This window comes from Cibotium barometz, chromosome 57 (genome assembly GCF_041138505.1).
Source record: "Cibotium barometz isolate CiBa-2024 chromosome 57, ASM4113850v1, whole genome shotgun sequence".
In the NCBI taxonomy this organism is placed as follows: Eukaryota; Viridiplantae; Streptophyta; class Polypodiopsida; order Cyatheales; family Cibotiaceae; genus Cibotium; species Cibotium barometz.
Window position 1 is genome coordinate 19333466 of NC_141102.1, and position 17061 is coordinate 19350526.

The window sequence follows — 17061 nt, forward strand, 5'->3', positions numbered from 1 at the left end:
CTTGCATAATACACTGGTTGCATATGCCCTTGCTCTCTCTTTTGCAAGAGTATAGCACCCACTGAATGTGATGAGACACTTCCGCTCTCTCTTTTGCAAGAGGCTACACAACTGAACTTTGACTCATGCATTCCTTGAGTAAACAAAAAGATTGAATTTGATTGGGCCCCCATTAGAAAGAAACATTCTTCTTTGTCAACAGATTTATAGGATACATCTTCTCAAAGAACATGTCAACAAAGCATTGGTAATATTGTTTTTCACCCAAAATCCTCCTTACCTCCCTTACATTGGTAGGTGGTGGTAGGACCACAATCGCTTGCACCTTCTCAGGATCCATCTCTATGCCTTCTTCTGAGATAACATGTCCCAAGAGAACCACCTTCCTTCATGCCAAGCGGCATTTTTCATGATTAAGACACCCTTTTGTATCATCAATACTTTGCAAGGCTAACCTCAGCTTTTCCAAGTGATCCATGCGGCTTGAATAAATGCAAAAATCATCCAAAAAGACCCTTATAAACTTTCCCAAGTAAGGTGCAAATACCTGACTCATGAAGCATTGAAAAGTTGCTGGTGCATTGGTCAAGCCAAATGGCATAACCCTATAGGCATACACTCCCCAAGGGGTGATAAATGAGGTTTTCCTTTGATCTTCTTCACAAATCTGCATTTGAAAGTATCCACAGTATCCATCACACACTGAATACAACTCATGACCTGCAACTTGATCCAAAATCTCATCCTGAAAGGGTAGAGGATAATAATATCTCTTTGTGTTGCATGCATTCAGAGGGCAAAAGTCCACACACACATGCCATTTTCCACCCTTTTTGGGAGCGACTACAACTGGGAAAATCCACTCTAAATTCTCTACCGAAGAAATAAATCTAGCTTCAAGCAAATTAGTTACCTCATTCTTAAGCACCTCCGCTTGCACTACTCCAAAATGCCTTAGCTGTTGTACCACTGGCTTACTTTGGGGCTTGAGATCAATCTTGTGCTCTACTAGGGTAACTTGGTGTAATTGTGAGTAACTGTTTGCAAAAAGGTTAGGAAATCCATCCAACATTTTAAGTAATTCTCCCTTTCAGTACTACCTGCGATGGACTCCTCAAGAAGAAGCTCATTCTGTTGGTGAAGATAGTGAGGTCCACATCTCCTTTCTTGGACATGGTTGAAGAAGCTTCCCCTTCCAAGGCTCCATTGTCTTCAGCATCCCCTCGATCCCTTCCCAGGGTAAGACTAAATGCAACTCCCTCCACCTCCCCTTCTGAGATGGAATCCTTGGAGCAACCACTTTTCTCCTCTTCATCGGGGATGACTCTGACTCTGAACTTTTGGAAGTTGAAGGTTCACCTCTTACCACTTTCTTGCGATGACTCTTGATGTTTTAGTGGACCTTCTTATTCTCCCCTTGTAGAGTAAGATCACCTGTCTCCCACTTTTGAATTGCCTTCACTTGGTGAAGCTTCCCAATATCAATGGGTAAGCCCTAGCATCAAGCTTTGTAGGAATGACCTAGAAAGTTGTAGGCACAAAAATACCACATACATCCACTCCCGAATTCCTGTCAATTCCTAAAGTTTTCACCCTAGTATTATTAGCAAGTTTGATGCGATAGGGAGAGTTGGTAGAAGATAACTTTAAATCAGCATCTTTGATTGTTTTTTCACTCATGACATTGATTGACGCACCGCCATCAATGTATGCATTAGAAATTGTTTGCCCCTCAATGATGACATCAATCTCAGAGGCACATCATCTCCTACATCAATATCCACCTTTTGAGCCATATAGGAGTCCCATTATCCCTCTTCTTCTTTTTCTTAGATTCCCTTGTGCTAGCTAGCTTACCCCATTCCTTTCTGAGCTTGGGAGAGAGTGCCAAAAATTGCCCAAATGTGATTTGGGCCATTTTCTCCCTAAGATATGTTAAGAGGTCATAGCTTAGAGGAAAGTCAAATTTTCCAATTTTTCTCCTAGATGACTTCTTCTTCTTCTTATTTTTCTCCTCTTCTTCAAATTTATCTTCTTGTTCTTCTTCTTCCTGGCCTTTAGTTTTACGATCTCTTTTTGCCATTAATGGCATCAATGTTTCCTCTTCTTCTTCTGAGCATGTTTCCTCTAAAAGTGCTAAACTTTTATCCTCTCTTTTGCTCAATTTTGGACACTCAGTACGATAGTGCCACTTCTCTTGACATTCATAGCATGTGACACTACTTGTATCCCTAGGTTTATCCTCAACTCATGGAACCCTAGGTGGCCTTGCATTGACTAAGTGTTACTTCAAATCAACAAATTCTGCTAAGTTGTGCAATGTTATGATCCAAGGATAGAGCTTCTACCTGAGATGTTGAGGCTATCTCTATTCATGGTGGGGTCGGCACCACACTCAGAGAAGATTGGAATGTGGACTCAATAGGAAGAGTGGCCTCCTCCTTAAAAGCAATACGAAGAGCCTCTTTAAAATTATTGGGATCTTTGCTAAGAGCTTCTCCATGCAAGCGGGGATCAAAAGCCCTGATAAATTTGCTCATCTTAAGATGCTCCATTGCTAAAGAACTCTTTGAATCTCCCATAGAAGGTGAAGAAGAAGAAGCAACAACATGTAAAGCAACTTGTTGATATTTGATATGAACAAGGCTTCATACCTCACTGAAAAGGTAGAAAAAATTGACTCTCCTTCCTTTTGGATCTAATTGCAATAGTAAAGCATTTGGTGACTCCATTGTCCCAAATCTTTCCTTCATTGCTTTGGTCAGCCTTTCCCAATCATTCTTGGACTTCTCTGGCAAAGCCTCATGCCAAGCTAAGGCCACACCCTCCAAGAAATCTGGAAGTATTTATGCCCTCTTCTTCATAGACCAACCCGTCAAGCAGCATGCTCGGTTAAACTCTTGGAGATAACTCCCCGGGTTTTCTTTGATACTTGGAACACCGGAATGTTAAACATCTTGCACCAAAAGATGCGTAGCAACAAGGGAAATTTACTTATGTCAAAATAACTTTCCTTTAATCATCATGCGGGACCTTGAGGTTAAAATATAATATTTCTAAGTAAAACCTGCCTGTTAACTCCACCAAAAGATGTGACACAAAGTTGGGGTTTTGATTTCGGTCACTTCTTAGAATCAAAACACACTTGTATGAAACCTCATAGCCTCCTCACCTTCCTTTCTCTCCCTAGGTTAAGATAAAGATATACACATCAAAGGTGAGATCATAATTCATGGAAGGAAAGATGAAAGGCTCAGGAGAAGCAAGAATTTCTGCCAGTCTTGCAGCTCCAAACAAGAGGGCAATTCTTTGTTGGAAGAAAATCTTCTGACTCAGGATTATGTGAACAGAAACATACGGGGAATGTTGGTAAGGTTCATCCATTCAAATTGGACAATTTGGACGGAACATATTAAAGAAAAAGAATATATCAATCACTTACAAGAGGATAAGACACATGGGATTTGCCTTTTGATAAGAGATTAGGAGGAATTGATCATTATTAAGAAGAAAGAATGGCCAAAAGTCTCTAAAAACAGAGATACACAGAGAACTGTAGTTTTAAATCCATATTGAGTATGCAAAAGAGGATTATGTAGGTGCGTAGAGCTTAAAGAGAGATTCACACCTATATAAAAACTTTCAAAAATGGGCAACCGAGTGAAAAGTTATGAGCATTTAGTATACAACACTATAAAACTACCAAAATTTGCCTAAAAGTTAGCAACTTTGGGAGAAATTCTGATCATCAATGAAGTAACGGACTAAGAAATTAGTTATATGAGTGGAAAGAGAATATAAAGAGCTTCCTAGCCAAGAATCAATTTTAGAAACCAAAACCCGAGTGATGAGTAATTATCGATTGAAATTTGGGTATTGGACCACAAAAACTACACTTCCCTCTCTTTGCATGAAACCTCAATTTTCACATAGCCTCTTGCCTCTCATCTCCTTCATGATTCAAGCTAGAGGGTAAGGGTCAACATTGCTTAGTGGACAATCATAAAGATCTACCTATGGTCCCCAAAGTCTTTTCACATGCTCATTACCACCGCTAAAACCATTGGTACCTCCAAAGGAGGCGGCAATAAGGCAAGGGCTACCTTGAGAAGTCACAGGCCCACCAACATAATAAATCCTTATCTCACTTATCATGAATCATCAAAGAGATCCAAAATTGGGCTGAGCATGAGGAGCTAATGCTAAATGAGACATTCACATGTAAAGAGAGTGTTTGAATAAGGGTTTGAAGATAAGAGAATGGCAATGACACAGAATGCTCAATTGAGGAGGCTCATTTCTGGATTTGAAAAGGGAGAGGAGGGCTCCTTTTATAGGTGGAGAATCACCCTCTCTTCCATTGTTACAAATTACAACATAAAAATCTTCAACCCTTCAGTGACATAAGGGTAGATGTCACCATCAATTGTCCTCTTAGGCTAAGTCTTCTATTGATTATTAAATTGAAGACTTTTTGACTTTGAAAGTGTGATGAGATAATAGCCAAGTCTAAGTGGCACATGTAGGTGGAGATCCCACTTACACATGGCAGAATTCTCCTCTTCCATGTAGGCATTCTAGAAGAATCTTTCCCAATTATGCACCTACACACACTCCTCCACATGCCTTCCACACTCCCCAACTTGTAGCCTTATGGTGAATACTATATTAATAATACAATTAAAATCCATGTGAGCATGAAGGCCCACTTTTATTTTCCACATCACTAGCCTATCTACCATACCAAAGTTTTTATCAAGCATACTTGTGGCATTTAGAATGTGTGCACCCTAAATCAAGTAAAAACATTATATTTGAAGATAGAATGCTGTTATCAGGGTAGTCGCCAAGCCGTCGCATCACCACGCCGTTATTCCATTGTGGGCACCGTAATCTTCTTGGACAAGATTCCACCTTATTATCATTGAGAAACCATCAAAATATGCACAAAATTGAAAATGAAAGATATCAATTTTTCATGTCACAGTACCTTGGTCCAAGGGTCACTCTAGATTCTCTTGTGTTTCCCTAGGGTCATTATCTGAAGATTTAATGGTAGAATGGTCTTATGGCCAATCTTGCAAGCACAATTTCCTTCAAAATGTCCCTAGCACTATGCTACCTACACAATGTGCTTAGGGCCATTCTCCACTCCCTTGTATCAATTGTTGGTAAATTTTAGAATGGTCCTTGGGCAATTTTCTTACAAGGGTTACTCTATATTCTCTTGTGTTCCCTAGGGCTATTCTCTTAAATTTGCATGGTATAATGTCCCTTGGGCCATTGTTGTAAGCAAAATGTGCTTTAGAATGGCCCTAGGGCCATTCTACCTACATAATGTGCTTCAGAATGGCCCTAGGGCCTTTCTCCACTCCCTTGTAGCAACTGTTGGGGTAAATTTTAGAATGGCCCTTGGGACAATATCTACATGTGCTTACATAAAATATTAAAATATTAAGCCTTTCAAGAATGGTTATGTCTCTATTTTCTACTCCCATTAAGTCAAACCACTAGTAAAGTTTAGAATTTTCCTTGGACCAATCTCTTGACACAATTGTCCTAGGGTTATTCTATCATGCAATCCTAAGAGAATGGGTCCAAGGAACATAAGATAATCTAGAGTGACCTTCAGTGAGAATTTAGCTTGGCTGATTATCAAATTTAAAAATGGTTCTTGGGCCAATATCTACATGTTCTTGCATGAAATATTAAAATATTCAGACTTTCAATAATGGTCCTAACTCCATTCTCCACTTCCATCGTTATGATAACGTACCATTTTTAGTATGTGATTATAGTTGACAAAAGGGTTATAGAATTGCCGTAGGACAATTCTAACATACATTACAAGTTATACTAGAATGGTCCTAGGGTCGTTCTAACATGCACCAAGAGTATAAAATGGCCTTAGGGATATTATTTATAACATATTATGCATAATAGAATAATCCTATCCCATGATACATCATATTGTGCTTGCAAATAATGGCCCCACCATGCATAGTCTTGGTATTTGATTTGTGCATGGGTAGAGGATAGCCCTAGGCCCATTCTAATATTATTTATAACATATTATGCACAATAGAATCATTCTAAGCCCATGATACATCATATTGTGCTTGCAAATAATGGCCCCACCATGCATAGTCTTGGTATTTGATGTGTGCATGGGTAGAGGATAGCCGTAGGCCCAGTCTAATATTCACCATTATTTGTCACAAGAGGGTAGAGAATGCTCCTAATGTCATTATTTCAAGCACAATGTGATTTAGAATGGCCCTAGTGCCAAACTATCATACACAAGTGCTTGAAAGAATGGCCCTAGGGCCATTCAAAGCACACCATGGATGGTCCTAGGGCCATTCTAAAACACATTGTGCTTGCGCTAACAGTCCTAAGGGTCATTCTACCATGCACATTATTGATAGTTTATTTATGGACATTTACAGAATGGTCCTACAATTGCTATAATATTAATAAGGAGATGGAACAAGGGGTATAGAATGGAGCTAGGGCCATTCTACCATGCACAATCTTGAAATTCTATGCATCCATAGGTTGAGAATGGCCCTATGGCCTCGAACATGCACCAATAGTTGGAAAAAGGGGTATAGAATGGCCTTTGGTCCATTCTATTGATAGCCGTTTTTTCGACTATCCACATTACCACAAGAAGCTACCTCGGCCAAGGAAAATCATATAAACTCTTTGTCATAAATACCTTTTCACTGTAAATAGGCGTGTGTGCGTTAGGGACTTTACCCATATCTTCTATATATATATATTTTTGCTAGCTACTCATCAAAAATAAATAAAATTATTACGGCCCATTTTGTGTAAATATTTCATTTCATATAAGAGCCTAAATATGGGGGTCTCTATTTTCTCTAGCTATGTAAATAATTTATTAGGTGTGTGTATTACAAAACCTAAGTATATTTTATTTATTTATTACTATTATTATTATTATTTCTTCATAATACTTTTGGAACATCATTGTACATATGCTTCAACTTCACCATACATAAGTAAATCCTATGCCCTCACATTTCTACCCACACCATGTAGAAAGCCTACTACCCAAATCACTTTTTCCCTTAGACTATTTCATCTTTTATTCTCTCATCTACCCTAAAACAATGAGGGTCTCCCTCCCTTTTGACTATTACCCAAATCACTTTTTCCCTTAGACTATTTCATCTTTTATTCTCTCATCTACCCTAAAACAATGAGGGTCTCCCTCCCTTTTGACTTCCATAGTTTAGTATTTTTGTATATATTTTTTACTATTAAATATTTTATAAAATACTTTTTCATATATCAATTATTTTTGTATATTTTATTCACAATTAGATCTCTTTGTTTATTTTATTTTCCTATCATAATAACCATATTGTCATGATATGTTGACTAGTTAAATACTAGCTTGTTTTTTCTTATTATGTAAATCCTTCATAAAATGGAAAAAATTTCCTCCATGCAAGTGTCCACATACACTTGAGTCTCTAAGGTCAGGGTATGATGTATTGGGGGGCTCACTCTTGGAGCTATCAAGAAATTCCACCAATGGGGACCCACACAAAGATTTTAAAAATTCAGAAAATACATGATTCTGCTGAATTTTTTGCGCCCGCCTCCACTCCGAATTTGGACTAGTCATCAACAGACAAACGTTAGCTCAGGAGCTCAAGAATATGCTCAATTGTTTTGAGAATTTTTTGGAGCTAATTGCGGTGAGATATGAATTTTTTATTGGACCCTAGTCTGCCCACTTTTTGGCAAGGTACACCTAGTCTCTTTTCACCTCCCTTACACATTCATCACCTACACACTTACTCATTCCTTTCTCACTCCATCAAACCTGCAAACTTCATGTCCTCTCTCACCCTCTCCATCTTTGCCCTCTCCTTCCCTCTCCATTTGCTCTCATATCTACTCTACACCCATACCTCATCTCCATTTCTCTCCCTACTACTCCCATATTACTAAATTATTTTCCCAATCTCAAAAAATACATAAAAAATCATCATGAATGTATCATATTAACCTCTGAAAATATGGGGTTTCCATCTACAAAAACCCCCATGTTCTTCACCTCAATCAACTTTTGTGGCGTCAAATGTAAGAGGGAGATCGGCGGTAACTTAAAGATCTACACATGGGAGAATCCAAGCTTCTTCGAGCTTTCAACCACACAAAGGATCTTTCCAAATCTTTACTCCTCTCACTCAACCTCTCAGCCCTTCTCACCCATTTTTGTACATTGTATTACTAACCTTTTATAGTCGTTACTAACTACTAACCATTAACATTTGTAAATAAGCACCCACTCTACTATTTTTGCAGTAGGCATTACTACAAGTTATTTGATCAAACCTCTACATCACACTCTCCCCTCATCTTCAATAATTCTCTCACCTTGAGCCCACATCCATGTGACTCAAGGGATAAGAAGAGGCCCACTCTCATTTCAAAAAAAAAAATCCATAATCTATGATTTTTCATAATAAGATTGATTAGGCTTAATCCTAATTGGGGCTTCTCAAACCTATAAATAGAGCCCCCTCCATTCCTTGTAAAAGGGAGATTACACACATTGTACACCACTCCCAACTCTAGTGTGTAAGGAGATAGTGAAGCTTGAAGCTTGAAGCTAGTTATGTCATTGTGAGGGCTTGAGTGATGCCATACTCCCTATTATAATTGTATCTTGCCTTTGTGCATCAATAAGATTAGTAGTTTGGGTGTAATTGTGTACAAAATCTTGGACTCCTACATCTCTGTAAGATTCCCCCCCAACCCCCTTTTTGATTTCTAGTATCTTCCCCTGTAATCAATCCCTCTTCAGAAATATAAAGGCCTTGTTCTAACTGTTTTAGCCTAGAGAGAGAAAAATATGCTAGAGAGAGAATATTCAGATTATGAATATTTTTGGATAGAAAATTAACTCATCTTATTAAAATAAGTTCCCCTGAAATAGAAATTCAAAAAGAATTTTCCAATGTGCAATTGAAATTAATTGGAAATAAGTATAAAGAACCTTAGTCTAAGGGTCTAGATTTTCAGAAATTTTTAGATTATGGTCCAATTAAGGTTCCTATGGGCCAATAGCACCAATCCATGTGTAGGGAGGAGATAAATCCAATTTGTAAAAGAAGATACCCAAAAATGAGTAAATGCTCACATAAGATGAAGAGTTGAAAATGTACAAGATTTATTAGTAAAAAAACTATGAGCAATATTAAAAATATGAGATATTTTGGGTATCCAAAAATGAGTAAATGCTCACATAAGATGAAGAGTTGAAAATGTACAAGGTTTGTTAGTAAATAAACACATATGTAAGGAAGGGGAGTTCTTTAAAGGAGGTGCATATTTCACATAAGATGAAGAGTTGAAAATGTACAAGGTTTATTAGTAAATAAACACATATGTAAGGAAGGGGAGTTCTTTAAAGGAGGTGCATATTTCACATAAGATGAAGAGTTGAAAATGTACAAGGTTTATTAGTTAAAAAACTATGACACATATGTAAGGAAGAGGAGTTCTTTAAAGGAGGTGCATATTTCACATAAGATGAAGAGTTGAAAATGTACAAGGTTTATTAGTAAAAAACTATGAGCAATAAAATTTTGACACATATGTAAGGAAGGGAAATTCTTTAAAGGAGGTGCATATTTCACATGCTTGAATGAGTTTTAAACTCAAAAATAATGTGATATTTTTATCTCTCATCTCTCTTGAACCAAACCAAATCAAAATGGAACCAAACCGAATCAAAAAGTAACCAAACTAGGTCCAAATCTAGTCTAAATTCAACCAAACTGACTTGGAAAATTCTAGAATCAGTTTGTTTGGTTAGGAGCTCAAATTTTCCTATAAATAGAAGCCTCCCCTTGTTGAAAAAAACATAGTGTCTTATGCTTTGTCACTCTACTCCACCTAAGCCAAAATATATAGTGTCTTATGCTTTGTTACTCTACTCCACCTAAGCCAAATTAGATAGAGTCTTATGCTTTGTTACTCTACTCCACCTAAGCCAAATTAGATAGAGTCTTATGCTTTGTTACTCTACTCCACCTAAGCCAAATTAGATAGAGTCTTATGCTTGTTACTCTACTCCACCTAAGCCAAAATATAGAGTGTCTTATGCATTGTTACTCTACTCTACCTAAGCCAAGAGTTGTGAATTCTTTAATAATTCACTAGTTTTTGATACTTCTCTCTTTCTTCAATCCCCATTGGTGGCTCCATCAACATACTAAACCAATTGATTGGTTGGGGGCCTCTACCGTGAATAAAGAATCAAGCAAATTATAAGGTAAGTATATTGAATTTTGATCTTTCTATAATTTCTCAATGATTCTCTCTTCTCAACCCCTCTCAAGCTTGAGAAGTTTAATTGGTATGGTTTTTTAAATGCTATTGAAGTTAATTGGTGAATAGTAGTGAAGAGTTGCATAATTTAATAAATGCTATAGAAGTTAATTTCCATTTATGTTTAAATTCTAATGGTTTTTATGTAATTTCTCTCTCTCACTCAAGAAATGGTCATACTCATGAACCATTCTCAATCCAAATGAAGTTTTTCATAAAGCCTTTCCTTAATCCAAGATTAAGCTATGCTTGAGGCCAAATTAATGGCTTTTTGCTATGCTTTTAGTTTATGCACATTGATGATTCAATCCATTATGGATTGATGATCCAATTAGAGACCATTCTAATTGTTTTCTTAATGATCCAATTAGAGACCATTCTAATTGTTTTTTTGATGATCCAATTAGAGACCATTCTAATTGTTTTCTTAATGATCCAATTAGAGACCATTATGGATTGATGATCCAATTAGAGACCATTCTAATTATTTCTTTAATAATGAGCTTTATCCCTTAGAAAAAAATTGAGATTTATCAGTCATAGTAGCGGAGCTATGGTAAAATTTTTATAAAAATTACGCATAAAATAAATTCATTCAAAGTATAAAAAGAGGAATTCCTACCATATTCTAGGAACTATCATCCTAGATTAATTAAAAGAATTTTATTATGCATGGAGATGTGGATGTTGCATGTAGATGTAGATGTATGGATGTGAGTGTGAATGTGGAGGTGGATGTATGCATAGGACGTGGATGTATGCATGTAGAAATAGACGTGTAGATGAGGATGTAAATGGAGATGTGGATGGATGCATGTAGATGTAGAGGTATAGATGTAGATGTGAATGGAGATGTGGATGTATACATGTAGATGTAGATGTATAGATGTAGATGTGGATGTGGAGGTGGATGGATGCATGTAGATGTAGATGTATAGATGTAGATGGGAATGGAGATATGGATGTATGCATGTAGATGTAGTTGTGAATGGAGATGTATATGTATACATGTAGATGTAGATGTATAGATGTAGATGTGGATGTGGATGGGGATGTATGCATGTAGATGTAGGTGTATAGACGTAGATGTGGATGTAGAGGTGGATGTATGCATGTAGATGTAGATGTATAGATGTGGATGTGAATGTGGAGTGGATGTATGCATGTAGATGTAGATGTATGGAGGTGAATGTGAATGTGGATGTGGATGTATGTATAGGGATGTAGATGTATACATGTAGATGTGAATGTACGCATATAGTTGTGGATGTATGGATGTGAATATACGATTGTGATGTGAGGAAATCTGAAGTGATGAGATGGAAATGATGTGATGGGATGAGTATACATATAAATGGAATATGGAATAAGTAATGTAGATTGAGGAGGGATAATGTGGAAAAATGAAAGTTAAAATAGAAATTGTATTGTAAACTGTTTGTAAATGCTGTCTGTAAATGATTGTTTTATGTCAAGAATGCTGGGGGGAGCATTTTGACCGTCTTGTGATTAAGGTCGTGATGAGAAAGTTGCAACTGCTGATGGGGAGTCAATGAAGGACGTCTCGCGTAGCAAGGTCGGCCGAGGTCTTGACCAGCCTCGGTGCGATTAAAATGGTGAGCTTCCGGTACGGTGGATGAGGGGCCAAGGAAGCGGCCTATGCGTGAAGCGCTACGTTACCTGCGAAGGATCCTAGAGGGTGCTGACCATACGGTGCTCGAGCTCTGGGTCGCCTAGGATACCCACGCGTGCGTCGAGGAAGATATTGGAACAGAGTTGGAGTTGTTTTCTGAAATCGAGCATGGATCTGGTTGATTGACCTTGCTGGTCTTCAATGGATGAGTCCATGGCTCCTTATATGGATCTGTTGGTTGATCTTGCTGATCTTCAACGAGAGTCCATCATGTTAAGTGATTATGTTGCCAAGTATTATGGGCTAGGAACTATCGAAACGGCTCCTGAGCTTTCTAGTTGCCAATGATGCCAATGAAGGAATGATGGGAAATTAAGAATCAATTGGATAAATTGGAAGATGGTGATCAATGATACTATGGTTTTATTAAAGAATTGTTTTAAACTGGTTGAATCTGGTTGAAAAAGGCAATTTCATATTGGGTGTGTGAGTGGTGTGACTAGTTTTATTTTGCATGAACATCCGGCTAGGGGGCCTTGGAACTCTTTTCCTTGGTACCCGGGACAAAACCTAACCAAATTTTTAATTGGATCCCATCACTAGAGTGGTTGGGCGGTTGGCTAACCCATGGGATTGGATGGGGTTAGGCTGGACTGATGGATCCGTAAATCGAGACTCAAACTTTTGTTTTTACGATAGAAAAAAAAAATGAATCCCGGACAGAAACTGTTCTATGGATAGGAATCAACGGCTGTGCCTCTTGAATGGGGAAAAAAGCGTTGATCCCAATGATCCAAGTGCAAGTTTCTTCCTTGAACTGACTAAGTATCTTATAGATGTAATTGGATCATCTTGATCAGAAATGATCTTGACTACGTTAGAGTAAAAAGTTATCCTGGTGGAATCGCCCGTGCTTTCCGGTAGAGGAAGTTTTTCCGGGTTCGGTTTTGGAACAACCGACGGATTAGTCTCTTATCCGGATATCCGTGGGCGAGGCCCCGAGTGTGGGACCCCTGTCCCGCGCGAGAAGCGCTACTTCCGCTGCCAGTATCCTGAATCCGTTGCTCGGTGGGAACAGGGATCTTACAATCTCCAAAGTTTATTTAGCGAAGAGGTCTGATTTTTTATTTAAGGTAAATTTGATCCTTGTATTTTGTGGTGTGATTTTATGCTTGGAGGCTTGAGGGCTTGTTTTTGATTTGTTGCCTTTCAATTCATGGTAAGAGGGTTGTATGGTGAGAGGGCTCCCGTAACCTTAAGACCAAGTGCGTAGTGACAACAAAATCAAGCTTATATTGTCTCTCTAAGTTCTTCTCCAAGTTTGGTGTGCATCTATTTGTGTTATGCTAGTCTCCTCCACACATAATACCATATGTTATGAGTGTTTGTTGAGAGTGTGTGTGTCTTTTGATTGATGTATATGGTTAGCTTGTATTGATTGGCTACAAGGAAAGATCTTTGGTGTCCTAGTTCACACACATAACTAGGTAGTGCCCCTTTTCTTGTTGGGTGTGTGGTTTTGGGTTTCTTATGTTTGTGTTGCATTGTGCCCCAAGCCCATTGAGCAACACGGGAGTCTTGAGGAGTGCTTAGAGCTCTTCTTGTTGCCCGCCCTGGACTACCTCAATTTTGGTGCCCCCACTGAGGATCGAGCACTTTTTTGAATGGGTATTTAAGGTACATCGATCTCTCTAACACATAAATTTCCTTGTTTGCTTGTTGGGTATCATATTTTAAGAAGGAAAGTGGTACTTTTGTGTGATCTTTCATGAACAATCCACCTCCTCCTAATCCTCTTGGGATTCAATTCAACCAGTTTCATTGGGTGCACTCCATTAGAGTGAATGTTTGCATTGATAGAAAAATTTTCTACCAACAACGCATGGTTCTTCTTTTTGGTCCAGAAAGACTAAGTGAGATTTTAGCATCACCTAATCCTGTCATACTTCCCATTGTAGATTACACCATTTCCTTTGATGTGCATATTTTCATCTTGTTTTAGCTTAGTTTTATGAATCAAGAAGACTTATACTGTAGGCCAATCTCTTATGCTAGGCAAGAAATACACATAGTTGTTGGTAGTAAGTTACAATTTCAACGTGTCATTCGTCGTATGTTTGGACCTAGACAAGTAGCAGCCATTAATGCCTCAGTTAATCCATTTATTCTGCCTTTGATTTGTTATGACATAAGTTTGACGTCTACATTTTCATTCTACTTTGAAAAAGAAAAAAAAAAGAAAAAAAAAGAAAAAAGAAAAAAGGAGTGAGAGAGAAAGAGAGTGAAGGAAGACCTTTGTGCAATCATATTTGTGCTTCCTTCTTCTCAAGCATGGATACCACTAGGCAAATGAGTGGCTATCCCTTATTCTTTGGAGAGCCCGGTGAGGATGCCGAGTTATTCTTATCAAACTTTAGAATGGCACTCCACATAAAGAGAGTGGTAGGAGACCAAGAATGCTTAGACATGTTTGAGTTGGTCCTACGAAGAGATGCTTCCACTTGGTTTCAATCTCTACCTGCACCCGCACGAGTAGATTACAAGGGAGTCATGCAACTTTTTAGAGACAATTACTTCACTCCTTTGAACACACAAAAGCTATGGCAAGAAATAGTTGCTCATAAGCAAAAGGATCTAGAGGACTACTTGAGTTATAAGCAAGAATTCTTACGTCTTTGGACTCTTTGGTTGCATAGTCTTCCTAACCCTGGAGATAGTGCTGAATTCTTGAAGAAGGAGAGATTTATTGCAGGGATGTACCCATCACTAAAATTGCAAGTAGAGTCAGGAGAGCCCACAACATTCGATGCTGTTGAGGCTAGGGCTACCAAGAAACTCCGAAAGATGAGGTGTATGCTTGGGGGGGGCTTTATCTTTGATGACTCAAAGCCTAGGGAGGAGGTACAGTCTTGCACTTGTAGAGAATTACCTGAGGTCACAGTCGAGGTGATAGAAAAGTTAAATGAGTCTTTAAATAACTTGTCTATCCACTTTGCACAAGCTGTGGAACAGAAGGGCCAAGCTAAAAGGGTTGAAGAACGAGAGCAGCGACCTAGGCGACTCTTGCAATGTTGGAATTGCGGAGAGTCAGGGCATGGGATGTATAATTGTCCCTGGCCTCGTGGGGAGCCAGGGAAGCCTAACATGAATTATCCAGTGATGAATGCAGGTGAAGGCACTAGTCAACAACAACCGATGATTTTGCAGAGGCCTAATGCAACAAGACCACCTCCACGAGGAGTGGAAGGAATGCCACCCTTGCCGGACCCAAATGTACACGTGGTAGAGGTAACAAAGGCCAAGGAGGTAGACATTGAAGCAAATGGTGTCAAACGAGGGCGTGGAAAAGAGAAGGAAAAGGAGGGTGTGGCATCACAAAGTGACCATGGACGAGAAAAGAAAGTGAAGGAAAACAAGGAAGTCAAGAGGAGACGAGGTCGTATAAACCTCCAAGATTTCCCCCTTGGACATGGTATGGCTCCATACAACCTTTTGGAAGACATGAGAGGTAAGGGTCCTGATATCTCGTGGCCTCAATTTCTAGCCTTATGTCCACAAGTTAGGAGGAGACGACGTCGTATAAACCTCCAAGATTTCCCCCTTGGACATGGTATGGCTCCATACAACCTTTTGGAAGACATGAGAGGTAAGGGTCCTGATATCTCGTGGCCTCAATTTCTAGCCTTATGTCCACAAGTTAGGAGGGAATTAACAAAGGCCGTGAGCACTAGGAGAAAAACAAAAGAGAATGTGCCTGTTGTAAAAATTTCACAAGCCGAGATGGATGAGGACATTACACCTATATTAGATTGCTACATCAAGGGAAGGCTAATTAAGAAGGGTCTAGTAGATGGGGGTGCACAAATTTGCATCATGACAGAGGACCTTATGCAAAAACTAGGCATGCATATTCATGAAACACCTGAAATTAAGGTGAAAATGGCAAACAATAGCAAAGCAAAGTGTCTTGGGATTTGTAAGAATGTTTCTGTGGAAGTTTTTGGCATTAAGAAGGTCGTTGATTTTTATGTTATGTCTACCAAGGGAAGTGGTTATCCATTTATCCTAGGTAGACCATGGCTAATGAGAATGCGAGCTTTGCAGGATTGGGAAAATGGAAAGTTAATTTGCAGGAATGAAAATCATAAGAAGATTATCTTTGACATGAAGGAGCAAAGACAAGAGGAGATAAATGAAGAATCTTCTCAAGGCGAAATAGAGGAGGATTGGACCGATGACGCCTCAGAGGAAGAAAGCAGCAGTAGCACTATGGACGAGGAGTCTTCCATTGAAGTCATGGGGGTAAGATTCAGAGCAAAAGACAAAGAGACACCCTGCCAAGGTTTGGAGGAGGTAGGCTCTCAAGAAGACCAAATTGTGCATGATGAAGAGATGTTTGATGCTATGCTCTAAAAAACGCTTACATCAGAGGAAGGAGAGGAGTTTAAATGTGTACTAAGGAAATTTCCTAGGTTTTTTGCTAAAGATTACACAGATGTGCGTGGCATAGAGGCCATTCAACATAAGATCGAGCTAAAGCCAGAAGCCAAACCTAAGGCACAAAAGCTACGAAGACTAGGAGTCATCAAGGAGCAAGCACTACTCAAAGAGGTGAGGAAGCTTCTAGCAGCGGGGTTCATATATCCTTGAAGACTAGGAGTCATCAAGGAGCAAGCACTACTCAAAGAGGTGAGGAAGCTTCTAGCAGCGGGGTTCATATATCCTGTAGAAAATTCAGAGTGGGTCTCTCCCGTTGTGGTCACTCCCAAGAAGAATGGCAAATGGAGGTTGTGTGTGGACTATCGTCCACTCAACGAGGCGACAAAAAGGGACCACTTTCCTCTTCCATTTCAAGATGAGATCCTAAATGAGGTAGCAGGTCATGAGAAGTATACAATATGTGATGGCTACTCGGGCTACTTTCAAATTGGGATTGCATTGGAGGATCAATTGAAAACAACCTTTATCACTCCTTGGGATTGTTATGCTTTCAGAGTCATGCCGTTTGGTTTAACCAATGCTCCAGCGACATTTCAACGTTTCATGAACAT